The following is a 20,286-nucleotide window of genomic DNA, read 5'->3' as shown; positions in this document are numbered from 1 at the left end:
GAACATCTTTTCATCTGTCTATGGCCACCTGTATGTCCTCTTTGGAGAAGTGTCTGTTCAGGTCCTTTGCCCATTTTTTAATTGGATTGTCTTCCTGGTGTTGAGTCATATGAGTTCTTTACACATTTCAGAGATGAAACCCTTGTTTGATGTATTGTTGGCAAATATGTTCATGATAGCCAGAAAGTGGAAATAACCCAATTATTTGTCTATCAACAGTTGAACAAATAAACGAAATGTGGTATATCCATACAACAAAATATTATTCAGCCATATAAAGGAATGACATACTGACACATGATACAATATGAATGAACCTTGAAAACACTGCAAAGTGAAAGAAGCCAGACACAAAAGGTCACATATTGCATGATTCTAAGGGATTTCTTTTTGGGGTAATGAAATTTGGGGTCTGGTATTATTGATTATAGTTGTATAATTTAGTGAATATACTAAAAGTCACTGAATTGTATACTTTAAATGGGTGACTTTATGGTATGTTAATTATAGCTCAATAAACATAATAATGAATAAAAATAAATGGGAAATATTTCTGGGGAATATCACAATGAAACCTAGATATGTCCCATGGGAAATATAACAATATCAATCACAGTAATGGAATTATAAGAAGCACCAAGAAAATGTGGCCAGGTCAAGCCCTGGGGCTTTCTGATAAACACATTACCAAGGTTTAGCAAAAACAATGCACATGGCCCTAAACTCTGCATGTCGGTGCTAGGTAGCCATCAGTCCTCCGTCACACACCCTCGGTCACTGAGCTGGAAACAGTCACAGATCTCTTCTCAACACAGCTCTCCGTGTGCTCACTACCCAGTATCGTAACAAACTACTGAAGGTTACCCCTAAAGGCACTAACTTCACACCCATTTCTTTCAGAATGTTACACATACAAATATTAGTGGTCAGCACTTGAATGGTTTTATTAATTATAAAATATTTCAGATATACAAAAAAGGCATTGAAATAACTTTAACATATATAACAATACCCACTATCCAACTAAAGAAATATAACATTACAAAGTCAGTTAACACTCCCCCTACATTTAATGTTTATCCTGTCAGAGAAAGGACTGTGCCCACACTCTTGCCCTCTCGCAAACAGCTCTCCTGTGCCTACAGGCATGGCCTATGAAGTAAAACTAAGACATCACTGTTCACCCAGAGACTCTTAAGCGACCACTGACGTGACATTTACTACAGAAAAATTTCTGTCATTGTCAGTTTTAACAAGAGAAGGAAACTCTCCCACATGTCAACAGCAACAGTGACGGAAACAGAAGTCAGAAAGTGACCAGAGGGTTCTTTCCATCCAAACTTTTCACTATCACTCAGCCAAAGGCCAAAAGTCCTCTACTATCCACCTTTCTTTGTGTTTTGTCAAACCAACGCACTTCTCATTTTAAGATCTGTAATATTTTTCAAGTCAATTTCACAATTTCTCATTTACCCTACAAGATGGATAAGGCAGCTAGCTGCATTTATACTCCTTTTCACAGGCAGGGCAGACAAAAGGATTAAGAGCACAAGATTGGAATCAAGCAAGGCTTGAATCCCTGCTTCACTACTTTGCAGCCAAGTGAACTGCAAAATAAAGATGCCTGGGTTTACAGGGTAGTTATGAGGATTAGGTTACACGACGTATATAAAGCACTTAGCACAGAGTCTGGTGTAAAATAAGCACTAAATGAATGGTACCTGCTGCTACTGTTGTTGCTGTTAATTATGTAAGTAAGATCAGAGAGCCCCTAAACAAGGGGGCCAAGGCTGAAACCTAGGTCTTCTCTGATTCCATACAACACAGCTTCATTCTCAAATGATCACCAGGAGTCCCATGTGTGCAGAGTAGATGCTACCACTTCCAGGTAGTGCTTCCCCTTTCTGAACTAGACACCTCAGGATTTTAAGAATCAAAAGCCAACAGCATTGTCACAATGGAATTCTATGCAGCAGAAAGAAAGAAGGAGCTCCTACCCTTTGCAACAGCTTGGATGGAGCTGGGAAGCATTATGCTAAGCGAAATAAGCCAGGCAGTGAAAGACAAATACCATATGATCTCACCTTTAACAGGAACCTAAACAACAAAACAAACAAACAAGCAAAATACAGCCAAAGACACTGAAATAGAGAACAGGCTGACAGTGACCAGAGGGGAGAGAGGGGGAACTTCAGGGGAGAATGGGAAGGGTTTACAGGAACAAATACAAAGGACACAGGAACAAAAACTAGGGGGAGGGGGTGGAAATGGGAGGGAGGTGGGGAGGAATGGGTGGGTGGGCTGGGACGGGAGTAAAGGACAGAAACCTGTACTTGAACAACTATTAAAATAAAATTTTTTAAAAAGCCAATAGCAATGCCAACAGCTGCTAACATCACAAAAAGACAAGACATTATATATGTCTCATAATACCATCTATAGTCACATTGTATCCCCCACCTCTGCCAAGCTAAACTTTAATCAAGCTTCTATATCAAACTTCCAATGTACGGGGTATACAGAGGGTAGAGAGAAACATGTTATACTAAACCAAAATTCAGACTGTAAGAAATTCTACAGGGCAAACCAGGTTATTCAACAGATTCACTTACAAGGGGTGAAAAAATAGAAAGAAGGAATGTACAAATTTTAAAAAGACTTAAAAGACATTTCAATCAATCTTGATGTCAAAAAACAATTTTTTTAATTCCCTGCCCTCCCAAAAAAGGCAACAGCATAAGCCCCAGTACATCTGCTCAGCAGAGAAAGCATGCTAATGAATAACCGGAGTATTCGGGGATATTTCAGCCTTTGGGGCATTTCCTTTTCCCTTGAAAATCAGTAAGTTAGCATCCTGATTTTTACAAGACAGGCGGAAACAACACATAAAGCGTTTACTCTGCCTATGCTACACCTATGACAAAAGTCTTATTTGAAGAATAACTTTTAAAACTAAGGGTTTACAGGTTCTTAAAATGACACCCCCTAAAAAAAATCTACAAGATGACTGAAGCAAAGGTCAAGGGAAAAAACGGAGCAAAAAGTCAAGAAGGAGCACTTTTGTGATTAAAGCTTAAGAGAAAACCCACACCATGGACAGGATTAGCTGTCAATAGTAACCTTCCCAGAAGTAACCCCTCCTATGATGAGAACTGAAGTATCTTAATGAAAATTATAGCACCTCCCTGTCATCACAAAGCAGCCAATAATTTAAGGTAAATTAAATGAAAATTAATCTGAATTTCAACATGGACACATGCTGTCATGAAGATTACTTTTTATTTCCATATTATTCCAAAAATGATTTGAGACAGCTCACAGAGTACATTAGAATTAAAAACAAACAAGTAACAAGGCTGGGGCAAAGAAAAAAATAAAGGAAGAAAATAAGATGAAGTCAGAGGTAAATTCACACAAACTGGATGCCACAAGATCCTACACAGTTGTAAGAGAAGACAACACATTCCCCTCTGAGCTCCTTTAGCTCCCTTGCAAAGAGAGAAATACCACAGGTTACAAGAATCATGATGACCATGTAATACAGATGAACCAGCTGGTCAAAGGAAACATAGCTTTTCCTGGTACCCAGACCTGGAGAAAAAAAATTACTACATGGCTTCTAATAATGATGATGACAAAAACATAAGTAGCTTGAATTGTACACTTAAAAATGATTAAGATGGTAAATTTTATGTGTATCTTGTACGGTTTTTAAAAATGGCGAGGGCGGGGTGACAATGGCAGCTCATTTTCATTACAGTTGTCCTGGGCCAAGCATGGTCTAAGCATTCTCTAAGTTTAAATTCACCAAATTCTGCCCTGGCTAGTGTAGCTCAGTGGATTGAGCACGGTCTACAAACCACAGGGGCCGCCAGTTCAATTCCCAGTCAGGGCACATGCCTGGGTTGGGGGCAGGTCCCCAGTATGACGCGTGTGAGAAGCAACCACACACTGATATTTCTCTCCCTCTCTTCCTCCTTCTCTTTCCCTCTCTCTAAAAATGAATAAATAAAATCATGTTTAACAATTCACAAAATTCTCCCAAGAACCTCAAAGTACAATTATCATCCCCATTGTATAAATGAGAAAACTGAGGCACCAAGAGGTTCATAACATATGACTAGAAAGGAACAGAGCCAGGATTCAAGCCCAGGAAGTTTGGCTCCAGAGCCCATGCTCCTAACCATTACATAACCCTTCATCCATAACGGTGTCTCCCTTAGGCAAAACCATCTGCCTTCAGCTAAAAGTATATTTGTCCATGAACTATTAGCTTATTTTTTGTTCAATCTGAGTCTTGCAAATCAGCTGCTAATAGCAATAGTTACGACAGCATCAGCAGGACACTGAGATAAAGGAGATTATATGCTCATAAGAATTCTACAATAAGAGGAGTACTAAATTTTATAAAGCTGTTTGTTTTAATGTCCCTCAATAAAGGCTGATTGCATTACACCAAATAACAATTCTGTAAAAGTAATTCTAGCCCAGTCTAAAACAATGCAATCAATATACATAGCTCTCTGGTATTCTGGCTTGATCCAAGTAAAAACCCTGATTGTTTCTAGAACAATGTATTAGATATGTTTGTTTAAGCAATTCTCAAAAAGTATTACTTCTGATTACTACATTTTTTAATAAAAATTGAGCAGCAAAGTGAATACGCACTTGCTAGAATGAAGCTATTCTATTTTGACAATGACAGACAGACTATATACTTTCACAGTCAATCAAGTGCAGAATGAGGTTAATATCCTCTTATGAAAATTAAGGAACTTTACTGCTAACAATGTCTAAGTATGCACCAATTCACCTCTCCATAGAAGTGAGCCAAGGAAGTTATAGAGCCAAAATTTTCCTCTGAAAGAGGTTCTGATTCTCTACCAATGAACAAACTTCCAATTGAATTCCAAAGTTCTATGCCATTCAGTATAGTTACAATGATTTTGACCTAGAAAATTCTCAACACATATAGATTGCGTTCAATCCCAACATTTATCTCAGCCACAAAACTACCTCAATTAAGCGTGCACAGCACATTCAATTGAGGCATTACCTGAGTTAACTAAATGAATTGGGCAGCTATATAAAGTTCTTATATATAAACCAAATACCGCAACGTCCAGAGATAGCTGATACATTGGATTGGCCAAAAAGTTCACTTAGCTTTTTCCCTTTGATGGCCTTAGTAGTGCTTAGTTATCTTTAACTTCATTCAAAACACTTTTGTTACACTGCAATGTGACAGCTGTCATATCAGTGTACGCTTAAACTAATTTTACCAAAACTGGTGAATTTTTGTGCAGCCATTTTAATATCAAAGATGGAAGATGATATGCAACATTTCTGGCATATTATTACTTCAAGAAAAGTAAAAACACAACTGAAATGCAAAAAAAAAAAAAGACTGGTGAAGTGTATGGCAAAGGTGCTATGACTGAGTGAATGTGTCAAAAGTGGTTTGCAAAGTTTCTTGGTACTATAGACATTTTGGCCAAATGATTCTTTGCTGTGGGGCTGTCTTGTGCATTGGAAGATGTTTAGCAGCACCCCTGGCCTCTACCCACTAGAAACCAATAGTGGGAGATAGCTGACATACTCAAAATACCCAAGTCAATAAAGTTATTGGTGAAAATGAAAAATGTGCCTTTTATTTTATGAAAAAAAGTAATGGACTTTTTGGCCAATCCAATATGTATATGAGTGTGTACACACACACAGTGTGAGTCTTCAGTTTGGAGTAGTAAGTATCTCCTTTCTGTCTGAAGTAACAGGCAGCAGGGTCAGCTAACTACCAAGGCCATTCCTAGTTAGTGTCAACACAACCACATCATAATACAACTACATCATGTAAATATAACTACTTCACATGGCTAGGAAGCAATAAAAAAAGGCAAGCGCCACACAAGGAAAGCCAAAGAATATGGATAACAAAGCCTTAAGGTGAAGAATCCAATGTACAATAAACACCTGACAAGATGATCAACTTTATCGATAGTCAGGGAACTGCAAACTACAACAAATGAATGGGCCTATCCTTCATCCAACATCGACTTTTCTATCTCAGGGAAGAGATCGGAACCTGCTTTTGGTCATAAGGCCCTCCTGTAGCAATGGCGGTGACCAAAGGAAGGGGGACTTATGACAGACCAAGCCTAGGTCACATGCCCATGCCCTGGCCAAGGGGAAGGATGATGTGACCTGGAATGGGGAAGGGGATACGAGACAGCCTACGTTAACAGCTACCATACAATTAACTACAGACTTTCGCCTTTCAACTCTACGTATGTACTTCCATTTATTTGAATTTGTTATTAGAGTACAGCCATGTATAATATACATGGTTTACTTTTTTATTTCAAAAGGAGAAATTTGTTGGAATGTAGTCAGAAAGAAAGCCTAAGTGTCTAAAAAGTTCACAGTTGATGACTTCAAGAATAAAACTAAGGGAAAATGCGCCTGTGTATAAATATGTGTAAGCATCTAGGCTTCCCAGTCCCGCACACTTGGCCAATATTTTAAACACCACCCAAAAGTTCTTATCAAACCCAACATTAAAAGACAAAGGAAAAATGGAGAAAAACAGATGTTATTTATCAGTATGTTGATGAGAAGGAGAAAATGACCTCCAGGGACCTAAGAAGAAATCTTCAGACAGCAACAGGTCTCCAATAGCATCTGAAAGCCCTTTATATCCTGGCTGACTTTTCTCACCTCATAGTCTTACCAGCCAAACAGTATATGTATAGCTCAGTTTCCTTGAAGCCAATCATTCTCTACCTGTTTTGAATCTTTTCTCTAAAGATGGTAGCAAAACCATCTAAACTAAAACAATGTAAATACCTACCCCTAAAGACATTCGTAAAATTTCTCCTTTAATTGTTCCAAATACTACCATTGAGCACTACAAGTTCTTTTCACAAACAAATTTGGTTATAAAATTCCCACTTAGCCCCCTCTGGTGTGGCTCTGTGGATTGAGCACTGGTCTGCGAACTGAAAGGGCGCTGGTTGGATTGCCGGTCAGGGCACACACCTAGGTTGTGGGCCAGGTCCCCTGCTGGGGCAGTGTGAGAGACAATCAATCTCTCACACAATGATGCTTCACTCCTTCTGTCTCACTCCCGTCCCCTCTAAAAATAAATAAATAAAATCTTTTTTTAAAAATCCCATTTAGACTGGCACACAAAAACAATTCCTCTTTATTTCAGTGATTCCAGGCAGGGCCTACTGATTCTGATAGTCATCTCTCTAAAGAAAGCAACTGTGCTTTGGTGAGGCAAAGGCAATTACTGCTCACCAAATTTTCATGTTCTTGCCAGCATTTCCTAGCCCCTTAAGCAGTGTCCTGTTACTACTTTTGGTTATGAGAGGAAGTGATATGGGTCACTGCAGGGCCAAAGGCACAGTAACCAAGGAGGCCCTGTTTACAGACAGCGCACCAATGTACTTCATTATTTTAACTATAGAACCCTTTTTTCAAGTTCCATGGATCTATGCTATAAGTATCACTCCAAATCCTACAAATCGAATTCGAATTCCACTTCCTCCAGGACACCTACCCGGAGCATGCTAGGCTCCAAGGCATGATCAGCACACACTTATGAATGTGTACTGTGAGTAAAGCACTATGAAAGCACTGTGGTATTGGCACATACCTAGCATAATAAACGGCCTCTACCTTTTATAATTTACTATGTGGTTGATGGGAAAGGGCACATGATAAATAAATTTCAAGTGAGTACTAAAAATAAAAAATGCTACAGGAATTTCCACATGTCTTGTTAGCAACTAACTACACTAGTTAGTTATATATGCCCATATGACATATTTTACATTTTTTAAATTCATGTATGATTTAAAGCAAATGAGACTTCCTATAGGGATTATAATCTCTTTAAAAGGCAGAAGCCCTAAGATATAATAACTTCATGGTATCCCATATTACCATTCAAACACAAATATTCAATAAAAATTTATTCTATTGAGAAGAATGCATTGAAAAATTAAAACAGAAATGTAGTAATCTTCAAGACATTAGGCAGTTATGTCTCCAGCATAGCTAAGGAGAGAGAGGAAGGAACACACGCTTTTCTGTTATCCGTGGCAGGTGGAGCTCTACTGGGGAACAGTGAGTCATCAGGCTCCCCTAGACCTGGGCAGCCAACTCCTTACGTTGTAGGACTACGTGCTCTCTGAGCAACATCGTGCTCTCTGAGCAATATCTGACTTTCGATTCAATTGCTCAAACACCCTGAAGTGGGTAAAGAAAATCCCTAGATATTCTGTATGAGTATTTTAGGCACACACACACAAAAAATGGTCTATTTCTCTAAATTAATAATTAGCATTGTGATTTAATCAATATGACTTGCCAATATTTTAATTCTACATGTGTAAGACATTGCAAAGGACAAAACAAAAACATGATCTCCTTTTGCCATTCTTATACCCTAATTTGGGAAACAGACACATGAAAACAAAAAATTCCACACATTGCAAGGCAGTATAAAGTGTCAAATGAATAATAAGGAAAATAAAAATTAAAAGAGTTCACAGAAGGAAGAGATTACTTTCAAATGTTATAGTCTGAACACATAAAAAGCCAGGTGGAATCTGAGCTGAGCTTTAAAGGGCAGGCAGAATTTTAGGAGGTAAGGCTAGGATAAGGGAGAGCACTCCAGGGAAAGGAGTATACAAAGAAGTGGAAACCGAGAAGCCCGAGGAATGTTTAAGGGATAGTAAACTGACAATTTTATTTTGAACAGCTCACTGGGGAAGACTAGAGGGAGATGAGATGAGAAAGCAGGTCGGTGCTAGACGCTGGAAAGCTTTAAATGCCAGGCTTTTATCCTGGCATTTTATCTTGGAGCAATTTTATCTTGACAGTAATGGAGAGTCACTGAAGATTTTTATGCAAAGTTAACACAATGAAAATAAAAATTACAATGATCATCACAAAATGAAATTTAGGACGGACTTAAAAAGGAACTCACTGAGGCCAATGAGACCACTCTGGTTTATTATCCAATAAGTAGGCCTACATTAGGGCAATGACATTGAGGAATTATAAAAAAAAAAAAAAAAAAAAAAAAGGAATAAATCTAAGGAGCTAGGAGAACTTTTTTGAAAAGTGTTTTCGCGTTTGTCAAATCAGACTCTAAGGATCTAGAAAGCTGAGATTCAGATGCTTGAAAGAAGTGAAAAGCACAGCAACTGTGAATTCCAGCCTTCCCAGTAGGTCTCTTGACTTGATACTGGGCTCTTGTACGCATTCCCATCTCCATACTCGCAAAAGGTCCACTCTCTTTTACTAGGGTTTGGGGGAACAGAAGTGGGGAGTGATATATAAAGCAGCCAAGTGATAATGTCCAGGTAGTTACGCAGCAAATAGAGCTCAAACATCTGTAAAGGCCAAAGGCACTGCAATCACATCTATTACAAAATGGAAAAACAGACTGCGAATCCAGTCATGCTGCAGGCTTGAGTAATGACATCAGATATATCCATTAAACTTGGCAAGAGGGTAAGGCTGGATGAATGGAGTTATTGAGGTCCCAGTCCTTCACAACAGAGTTTCTTAACCTTTAGGGAGGTCATGGACCCTTTTGGGAATTTGGTAAAAGCCATAGACTCTCTCCTCAGGGAAATGCATAGACTCACAAAATTTTACATACAATTTCAGAGTGTTCACAGACTCCCTAAAGCCTAAATAGAGGCTTTTAGTCCATGAACTCCAAGGGTCCTTACTCAAGAACCTGTGATATAAAAATTATAGCTAATTTTATCATATACCTCAAAGTCTAAAAGATTTTTAAATAGGAAGCCATATATATTAATTAATAATTTATATGCATACATGGCACACCAGACCAATAAATTATGTACCTTGTAAAGCATACACAAAAATAAAAATTTTAAATAACATTGTAATAAAGTAAATAATTATTAAACATTTATTTTACTTACTGATAACACAGATTTGTGCTCTTCCTAATAAATATTATGAAATTATACCGCTACTTTTGGTAAGAGTAGTGTGATTGAACAGGGTTTGTTATTTCTTAGTTTTTCCATCACATTTTGTAATACAGCAACTTGAAAGTTAAGTTCTAAATTCAGTTCATTTTTATAACAAGTAACTATTTAATTTTAATGGGTATCATAGCCAAAAAACAGACTTCACACAGATGAGAAAAACTAAAGGGAAGAATTGCATCATTTGCTGCACTGAATAAAATATGATACTCAGGTTTTGATCCTACTCACCATTTATGCAAAGATTTTTTTCTAAAATTCAACTAGTGCCTTTCCAAATTTCCTGATGACTATCAGTTGTTCTTACTAACTAATTAGATGGTATTAGCTCTTTATATTTTCAGCCAATGGACCTAAAACCACTAAAATTCTTTCTTTACAAGGTTTTTATACAGGTTAGAAAGTGTTGTTGCCAAGTTCAAATATAAATATATATATATATATATATATATATATTCTTAAAATGACCACACATCATTTTCAGCAGTTAAATACAATGATAATGGATGTAGTTCTAAATACCCATTTTCAATAACCTCTTCCATAATATTGAATTTTATTTTGTTTTTGAAATTTACTTTTTGAGTCATTGTTAAAAGCTTACCATCATCCCAAAGAGACATATTAAGTGTATTTATTTTTCAAACATATCTGCTAGGTAGCACACGACCCACAGCCACTTGTCACAGAAAATGTCAGCAAATTTGGAACATTTGGATTTTTGTGAAAGAAAAATTAGTTAAGTCACCTTAAAGTGGACAATTCTCAATCCCTCTGCCTCAAAAAGACCAGTTAACTTCCGTAAAATATTACACAAAAGATCTGTATGGTGACTTCCTAATGCAATACAAACTATGTTAAGAGTCTGTTATTTAAAATAATAGCCCTGGCTGGTATGGCTCAGTGGATTGGGAGCCAGCCTGCCAATCAAAGGGTCATTGTTTGATTCCCAGTAGGGGGCGCGCTAGAGGCAACCGCTCTAGAAAGGCTAGAGATGTTTCTCTCCCTCTGTTTCTCCCTCCCTTCCTCTCTGCCTAAAAATAAATAAATAAAATCTTTAAAGAGCAAATAAATGTTAAAATGTTACTTATAAAAAATAATAAATACAAAAATCCAATTACCTATGTTCCTATAAACTGTAAAACATCACAACAGACTGACTGAAAGTAAAGAAACTTCCTAACAGACCTCAAATTCCCCAGATCATTTTATGTAAACCCTACTTTAGAGACCACCACTCTAAATGTGCCAGGGCTCCCCAGGGTCAAAGCTCTCTATCTATCACTGCCTTCCAACTAATTTCCCTTGCATGCTATCGCAATTTACAGGAGTTATCTTTAAAGGTGCTCTAGTTATACTGTATCCTTCTCTGAATGACTACCAGTTTGGCAAAAGACACAACTGCAGCACCTTCCATGACAGCAATTGTCTTCAACACCGTTCCCTCAGTGTAATGCTGGCTGGTGATTCAGTCAAATAACAGAGCTAGAACAAGGTCAAAGACTTCTCATGACATATCCTACCTTAAATCCTTTTGTAATGTGGCAAGGCATAAATAAATCAGTAAAATAAATCATGAACTATACTGACAGCCAGGGGCTTTCATCTTGCATGACCAATCTCGCTTATACAGTGAAATATATTTATACAAGGACACAACATTTTTTACACTTAAAAAAACAAGTCTACCGTATCCTCTTAAGAATGCCAAATGATAATACATCATTTAAAAAAAAAACAGCTCTGGTGGGGTAGCTCAGTTGGTTGGAATGTCATCCTGATACACCAAGGTTGTGGGTTCGATTCCCAGTCAGGGCACATGAAGGAATCAACCAATGTATGCATGAATGGGTGGAACAACAAATCTCAATCTCTGTTTCTCAAAATCAATAACTAAAATATTCTTTAAAAAATAGATACTGCCAGCAAAAAAGATTTTGTACTAACCTCTATTTTTTAAAAAAGTCTATTCTCAAATATGCAAAAAATGAATTAATAAGTTTCCAGTGTGATAAATCTTACATATGGAATCATTTTAAAAACTATGAAAACATAAAATTGGGGGTATAAAAACAGTCTAAAAAGAGCCACATAAATTTGGAAAACTGACATTTCTCATTTTCTGATCTGCACACTGCACTGTGCCCTGCCACCTCCCTCCATGACAGACCTTCAATGTCTGCCTACTGCACCTAGACCGCCTGGGTCCCTCCCCTCCCCCACTTCAGCAGGTACCACACTCCTCCTTCCATCTTTGTTGTTATTCAATCTTCCTGAACAGACTGCCCTCCTCGCCCTCATTCGTATAGAAATCATCCCCTGCCTTCAATGTTCCTGTCCACCGGCAGGCCCTCCACAAAATCTGCCCTGATCTCTCTCAAAGAAAAATAATTACTTCTTTTCCTGAATCCTGTGTTAGGTCATAATCCCCTTAAGAACATGATCTACGTCTTATCATTTAACTTCCGTATCTTTTAACAACACAGCACCTTGAACAAAGTAAGTACTCATATAACTATGTCTTGAATGAATGATTGAGTGACTACTTAGAAATTCGATTACAGACTTCCTATAGCATCTGGAGTGGAGAGGGCAGTATGAAAGACTTTGCAGAACAAATAACCCTTCCCTTGTTTCCTCCAAACTCACCAAAGTCAAGTCAATATTACACTTACAGGTGCCTTCAAAAAGCAAGGATCAAAAAGCAAGGACGTTTCATCCTTCAACTATTTGGTCAAATATGGTGTGTTATCTTTATACACACACACACATACACACACACACACGCTCACAATAGAATAGCTTCTGTTAATCAAATCTATGCTGGATAATAAAAGCCTGTAAATATTTTAACCATACAGGCAAACCAAAAGTGTAAGATGTAATATATTAAAGCTATCAGAATAAGATCAACCATTCAAAGTACAAGTAGAAACACAGAATGACCAAGCAAGTTATTCCAAGTGGGGGGAAAAAAAACCCTAAGCTTTAGCTATTTACTAACAAAACTTGAGAGGCAGTATTTTATTGCTAAGAATCTAAAACCAACCCTTCAAAGATAAGCTTACGTAGACAGAAGCACCAAAGAATCAACATTACTAAAGTACAAAAGTGAGATAAGAAACTGCACAAAAATCTTAAAGTGACACTCTCATCAAGTAACTGGTATATATGGTGCCTGGGTCGTCAGAAAGCCACGAGACCGCAGGGCATCTGCACATCTACGGTACAGAGAGTCCCGAAAGGAAAAACGCTACAACGTGGCCGAGTGTAGCCAACATGGTGGGAGAGAAGCCAATTTAAAGGTATGCTTGTGATTTCAGGTGAGAAGACCTGGCCTCGAATGTCATCCCACAAACTGCGCACTCGTACACAGTCACTTAACCTCCCCGAGCCTGTTTCCTTGTTTATGGAATGCATGTACAGAGCAAGCACAGAACCTGAGTGCAGTGTGTCTCCGAGACGGCACTAATGAGTACTTGCTGACTCTGAATGAGGGCCATACAAGAAAAGCAGACATTTCTCTCCAGGTGCTTTTGTAGTTTTTGAGAGAGCAGTTATAATTAATTCCTTATTACAATATTGGACAGTCAGTTTTTGGCGAAAAAGTAAAAATACTCCTTTCCTCCTAGCTTATATATTACTCAAAAAGCTTACTAGAATTCTTAAAATTTAAAATCTCTTTGCAATACCTTTCAAATATAAGAAGTAACTCTTGTAAGGAAGCCTGGAAGCCAAATACCTGGGTTCTTGCCCAAGTAATGCCACTGCATGTGTGACCCATGGAAATTACCATACATGCCTGGCTTCTGTTTTCTGGTCACCTACAATATCAAGGTCGTCCTAAATGACCATTGCAGCCCCCTTACTCTAAATGTTGTGGTTCCTACCATCTTAAGAATGCCTTAATCTAATTAATAAAAGCAACGTGACACACACTAAAAAGAGAATCACATTTAAAAAAAGAAGAAAAATATAGAGACTAAACTGAGTAATTAATGCTAAGGAGGTGACAAAAATCAAAGTTTCTAGAGAACATACCAGCTTTGACTCTGTTTTTGAAGGTCAAGAGATAAAGGAAAAGGAAATACAATTTAAATAAAGAAAATGAAACATGCAAAATCGAAGAATTAGGTTATCTATGGGTGATTATAATCGTCACCACTTGCACAGCACCTTACAGTTCACAAAGCATTTCTGCCTATGCAACCTGCAGCAAACTTTTGGAATAAGGAACAATAACAGTTTAAATGATTTACATTTAATAAATTTGTCCACAGAGTCTCCACTAAAAACAGTAACATCAAAAGACATTTTAGAAAGGAATTTTTTTCAGCATTTATAGGTAGGATGAATTAGAGGCAAATTAATGCAGGCAAACAGCTACAAACCAACAAATTATAGACTTTTAGCACAAGAAGAAATGTAAAATCAGGCTAACATGCTCATTTAATGATAAACTCAGGCTACAGAGTTGATGTTACATTCATTACTGCATGTGCAAAATGACATGAGGACCAGATTATAGAACCAGAAAACCCAAGAAACTGCAAATGAAAGAACCAGAGGATTTGGTGATGGGTTTAGGTTGTGGAAATGTAAGAAAGCATTATTAAAGTCTTACTATGTATCAATCATTATGCTAGACACATCTTATTATTTAATGTAAGTTAAAGATCACCACAATATGGGTGAGGGTCAGTACACTATTCCAAGTTTAAGCACAAAAGCCTGAGGTTTATTATGGTTAAATAACTAGCCCAAGGTTATATCCACTCAGCATCTGGAAGATTAGTGCACTATCCCCTGTCTAAAGTCAAACCTCCATTTCTAAAACAAGCTTAAAAATTGCTTCAAAACTACTAGTGAGGAGAGCAAAAATGAAGTGTCACTCTGGAAGCACTGAATAATCCAGTGTTTTTAAAATTCTGGTCCTGTTAATAGGTGCATTTCACCTCTGTGCTTGCACCTATGGTTAGCAATACAGTCGGTCCCCAATGGTCAGGTTAAAGATTTCTTAATAAAGCCCAACCTCCCCACCCTCTACAATGAAATAAATCCATAGAGAGTGATTAGATAAAAGTATTAACAGTACCTCTAGCCCTGGCCAGGTGGCTCAGTTGGTTGGAGTATCGTCCCATGCACCAAAAAGGGTTGTGAGTTTTATACCGTCAGGGCACATACCTAGGCTGCAAGTTCAATCCCTGGTTGGGCACATATGGGAGGCAACCAATCAATGTTTCTTCCTCTTTCCCTTGCTCTCTCTCCCTCTCTCCCTCTCTTAAAATCAATAAGCATATCCTCAGGTGAGGATTTTAAAAAGGTTTTAATTTAAAAAATAGTATATCTAAGAATGAGGGTCATTAGGCTGATTAATTTCAAGTGTCCACAACTCCTTGATCGTCTACAGCTTCTGTTTTGGCATACATAAGCTATTTATCTTTGAAACAGAAAACTACACTAAGCTTTTCTAAAAGCCTGTCACTTCAAGAAGCCTCAAAAATACTGTATTGCAGATGGGGGTACGGGGGAGGAAGCTTGGATACAACAGCCCACTCTACTTGTACTTCTAGAATTGGACTTAGATGTTGGTGTCAGTGTTTTGTAATAATTTCTTTTATTTAATCATGTATCCATCCAGCAGAAATAAGAAGTAACCATTCTATACTCTACATTAATCAAATACTGTACACTCACGAAACAATGTCCAGAAGCAACCAAGAATGGTACCCAGTTGCCACTAAAGGCTTTTATGACCCCTTATGATGAGAGAAAGGCACCAAGTCTAACTAAAATATAAAGAAGAGAAAAGGGAAGGCTTGAAATGACTAGATCTCATCTCCAATGGTAAGAAAAAAGGTCAGAAACCACGAGGACCATCTTCAGTGACCGAAGGGCTAAGCTACTGGTTAACCTGGAGGAGAAGTAATAAAGAAGTCCCTCCCTATAGTCTACCAGGGGTGTCAAACCTGCGGCCCAGGATGGCTATAAATGGGGCCCAACACAAAATCGTTAATTTACTTAAAACCTTTTATTTTGCTCATCAGTTTTTATCAGTGTTTGTATACTCAGTGTGTGGCCCAAGACAACTCTCCTTCCAAGTGTGGCCCAGAGACGCCAAAGGCGGGACACCCCTGTTAGTCTTTCCAAATAAGGAGGAAAGCTGTACAGGTGGGGAGAAACGTATATAGCTCTGCAGACCAGACCAGACTGGAGAAGGGGCTGTGTCGTTCAACTCCGGACACACGTGTACCTCACCCAATCCGACACTCCCCGCGGTGCCTGGTACTTCCAGGGAATGTAAAGGGGAGTCCACCACGTGTTTGGACTTCTGCCGTGAGAGCACTGGCTGACCCTCTGAGAACTCCCGATGATCATATGTAGACAGCAAAAATCACTGCCGAGACAATGCTGAGCATCCTGAGGATCCCCCACACCCCGTGACTTCGGGGATTCTACTCGGGTGTGCACTTTTACTCACTTCCCGTTCTTGCCCTAAAACGAAGGCTATGGTAGGCCATACAGCTTAAAGCCAACCCACCCCAGAAGATATGCTGTATATTCAAACAATGTGGTGCCCTTGGAAAATGAGGCAAAAAAGACAAACTAAAGTAAGGAACAAAGGTAATATCTCTTTAGCGAAGGTATGTAAAATGGATGACAACAGAGAAGGGAGGGCTAAAATATTCTTTAAAAATCAATTACAAATCATATTCTGATATATAACATAATAAAGATTTTCAAAGAATGCCCAGCCCTGACCGGTGTGGCTCAGTTGATTGGGTGTCATCCCCCAAAGCAACCCCAAGGGTTGCTGGTTGGATTCCAGGACAGGACACGTGCCTGGCTTGCAGGTTTGATCCCCAGTCAGGGCATGTGCAAGAGGCAACCAAGTGACCCACGTTTCTCACATGGATGTTTCTCTCTCTCTCTCTCTCTCCCGCCCTTCCTCTCTAAAAATAAATAAATGAAATGTTAAAAAAAAAAAAGACTGTCCTATATCCTCCCTCTCTCCCCCACTCCACCTTTCAGCACCTCTACACCACCCTCATCACTTACTCAATCTTTAGCCCTGGTGAAGACCAGTCACTGGATTAACAGGATTAAGAGTACACACAGAGAACATTCCATCCTGGGAACATCTTTAAATTATTTAGGCTTGTTTACCACCCTCCCTATAGAGGAAAAGCATGAAATTTTGACATTGCTTTCACAAGATACACCAGTCAGCACCATAGCAACCCAATCATCTGCCCACCAAAAGATTAACACATACACAGAAAACAGGAAATTCAACAAAATTTAAAGTTTGACCCTAGATTCCCTTAACAGTTAAATGTCTTAAGTAGTAGCAGTATCTTTATGTCACACCCACTTCATGCTACCCTTGCAGCTTCCTGGTGTAAGCAAAGTCTTAGGATTATACAAACTGCTGCTTCTCTTTCCAGCCCAGATTTCTAGAAATGAAACCCTGGAATTGAGGGAGAAAGAAAAACAAATGTTGGCAGAAAGAGGGAGGAAAATGCATTGTCTATATAATCCCAGTTTAAGTGGAACAATCACCATTAGTTCCATCAGGCACTTTTTTTCAATAAAACCATTTACCCAAAAATGCAGATCTAAAATACGCCCTTGGCTTAAAGCACACAAAAAGTAATTTATTAGATACGATCCTACAGATTTTCTCAGAGAGAAATGAGGAAGAGAGTAACTATATACTATGCAAAATTCAAATTTTGCACCTTAAAAATCAGACTTCATTGTGAGTTACATAAATGTAATAAAATAGCAATGCAAACTGTCTGTAAAAATCAAACCAACCACCTGTTCTCATTAGCAGCACCCCTGCATTTTCTCTCCAAATGATATATCCCCCATTCAGGCCCCCCTTTCGATCCACTGTTCCCAAAGCATAAAGTCTAAACAAGAAATGGAAGGAAAACAATTTCAGAGACTAGTTCATAAAACCAAATTAGACCCTTCCACAAAGTACAGGGGATAAAATAGATACACTTCCAATTGTATTTCGTTTATAACAAACAGTTCAAGGAAGCACATTTATTAAGCTGAATCACACCCCACTGCTACCTTTAACCCAAAACTATTCCTAGTTGAGGAGCCAAAAGACCCAAGCAAATACTTTCTTTTCACATTATACTCAACATGAAGAAATCTGACCCTCTTCCTACTACATCACAGTTTCTGTGAAATAAGCTGAGAGGCCCCTTTGGCCAACTTTTTTTTTTTTTTTTTTTTTTTTTTGGAGATTAACCTCCAACCAATTCCAGAAGAGGAGACAACACCTCAAACAAATTTAACCCTTGAAGTCCGTTCTTACAACAGTCCAGTATAATCGAGGCTTCCCCCAGCACTGTTTTACACAGACACTTGATGTCTTAATCGCCGAGGTGTAAGCCTCAGCGCTGACAAATCATCGCCACAGAGATTACTCTGGGCATCTACAAAGGGTGCTGGGGCTGCAATTCACTCAAGAACCCTTCGTTCACCATTATCATACGCGACTTTAAAAAAACTCACTGTCTTAAAAGAAAAAAAATGTCACCTCCACAAGGACACCTGCCTCTTCAAGGCCTGTACAATAAAGGAGAGCCAAGCATGAAAGGCTCAAAAATCCTCCTGCTTAAAGTTTTCCTCCCCGCGAAACTCTGCAGCCACAGCACTGTGGACATCCTTGTCACACACACAGGCTTTATTGTCAAGCCCTCCGTCTCCCTCTAAGATCGTCAGCCCAGACAGCGTCTAGCCCACGGGAATGACTGCTTTAAAATAAATAAATAAATAAATGAAAACAAGGGGGGAGAACCCCGTAGTTGGGTAGTAAGGACTAGGGACCCTGGTGTCCGGTTTCTCCATTTCTCTTCCAACAGTTCTGTCGCTGACCATTAACTATCGCACCTCCCAATCGTCCAATCAACACGTTTGCTCCCCTTTCCTAAGTCCTTTCAGCAGAATCCTGGGAAGGGGACCAAACCCTAGCCCTAACAGGAAAATCTCACTTATCCATCCCATTTCTGCTCCCGAAATTCCTCCTCGGGGGAATGAAAAAGCCCCTGAGCCAGGGTAAGATAGAAGCGCCGTCGAAGGCTGCGCTTACAGAAAGGATCCCCGTGGTCATCCCCATTTCGCAGTCCGGGCAAGCGAGACTCGGAGAGGTTAGCCCGCCGGCCAAGGTCACCGCGCTCGCCGGGGCCGAGGGGCGCCCGCGCCGACTTCCGGCTCCCCCTCTCGGCGGCGGGGAGCGCCGGCGGGCTCGGGGCGCCGCTCCCCACGCCCGGCCGGCTGCCGCGAGCCTCGCGCGCCCTCCGCGGATGCTCGCCCTGTCCGCGCTAACTAGGGCAACTGGGAAAGGGGACAGAGAACTCGCTGCTGCAGCAATTTCCCTCCGCGGGCGCAGCCCCCAGCTGGTGCCCGTGACAGCTGCGACCTCCGCCCCCTCCAGCCGCGCGAGGCCGAGGGAGAACTCGGGGAAAGTGGGAGGGGGGGCGGAACGGAGAGAAAGGAGAGAGGGGGGTGGAGGGGCGCCAGCTGCTCCCCGCCCCCTAGGGCCTCGGCGGCCGCGCGGCTCTTGACAGCTGCACCCACCGGGAGGCTAGGCGCCCGCCGCCCGCCACTCACCTGCCCTCGCTGCTTCTGGGCCGCGCAGACGGGCGCCGCGCTCGCCCGCGACCGTGGCGGCAGCGCCGCGGCCTCCGCCGCTCCACGGGCCGGGAGCCCGCCGCCGCGGCTCTCTGGCCCCCTCCTCCGGAGCAGGGGTCCCCCCGCAGGGGGATGCAGAACGACCAGGCACAGGCTCCGCTCGAGGGAGCAGCGGGGATCAGAGCGGCCGAGGCGCTCGAGGCCGCGGTCCAGCCGTCGGAGGGGAGGGCTGAGCTAATCGCGTCAGACTCCTGCTCGCCTGGTCTGAAGAACAGGCATTTCAGCCGCTCTCCGCGGCCGCCATGTTCTCCTCCTCCGCCGCCGCCGCCGCCGCCGCCGCCACCGCCCCCCGCTCGCGGCCCCGCCCCCCCGCGCCCCGCCCCGCCCCGCCCCGCCCCGCCCGCTCCTCGCCGCCCGCCCCGCCCCTCCCGCCGCTCCCCCCGCCCCTGCCTCTCTCCGCCGGGTCGGGCCCCGGCGACCCGGTGCCCGCAAGCTCCGACGGCGCGCGTGGGTCGGCGCGCTCCCAACTGGCCGGGCGACAGGGCGAGGAGTCGCCCCGCGCCCTCTGCCGGCCGCAGGCCCCAGAGGGCTG

The 20,286-nt window shown here is 40.9% G+C and overlaps 1 protein-coding gene across 6 annotated transcripts in view; it reads right to left on the bottom strand.

Moving 5' to 3' along the window:
* The window catches only part of NCOA1 (nuclear receptor coactivator 1), a 209,137-nt gene extending 189,108 nt beyond the window's left edge, over positions 1-20,029 (bottom strand). For 4 of the 6 annotated variants that reach the window (XM_036027724.1, XM_028514417.2, XM_036027725.1 and 1 more), the window contains exon 1: positions 19,674-20,029. The gene's annotated coding sequence lies outside the window, so the exon portion shown is untranslated. Of the gene's footprint in view, positions 1-19,152; positions 19,287-19,673 lie in introns of those variants that run through there. The other 2 variants (XM_028514418.2, XM_028514416.2) reach the window with 2 other exon arrangements.
* Between the last annotated feature and the right edge of the window lie 257 nt (positions 20,030-20,286).

Source organism: Phyllostomus discolor, chromosome 6 (genome assembly GCF_004126475.2).
Source record: "Phyllostomus discolor isolate MPI-MPIP mPhyDis1 chromosome 6, mPhyDis1.pri.v3, whole genome shotgun sequence".
Classification (NCBI taxonomy): Eukaryota; Metazoa; Chordata; class Mammalia; order Chiroptera; family Phyllostomidae; genus Phyllostomus; species Phyllostomus discolor.
This window is presented reverse-complemented; position numbering and strand designations above follow the sequence as displayed.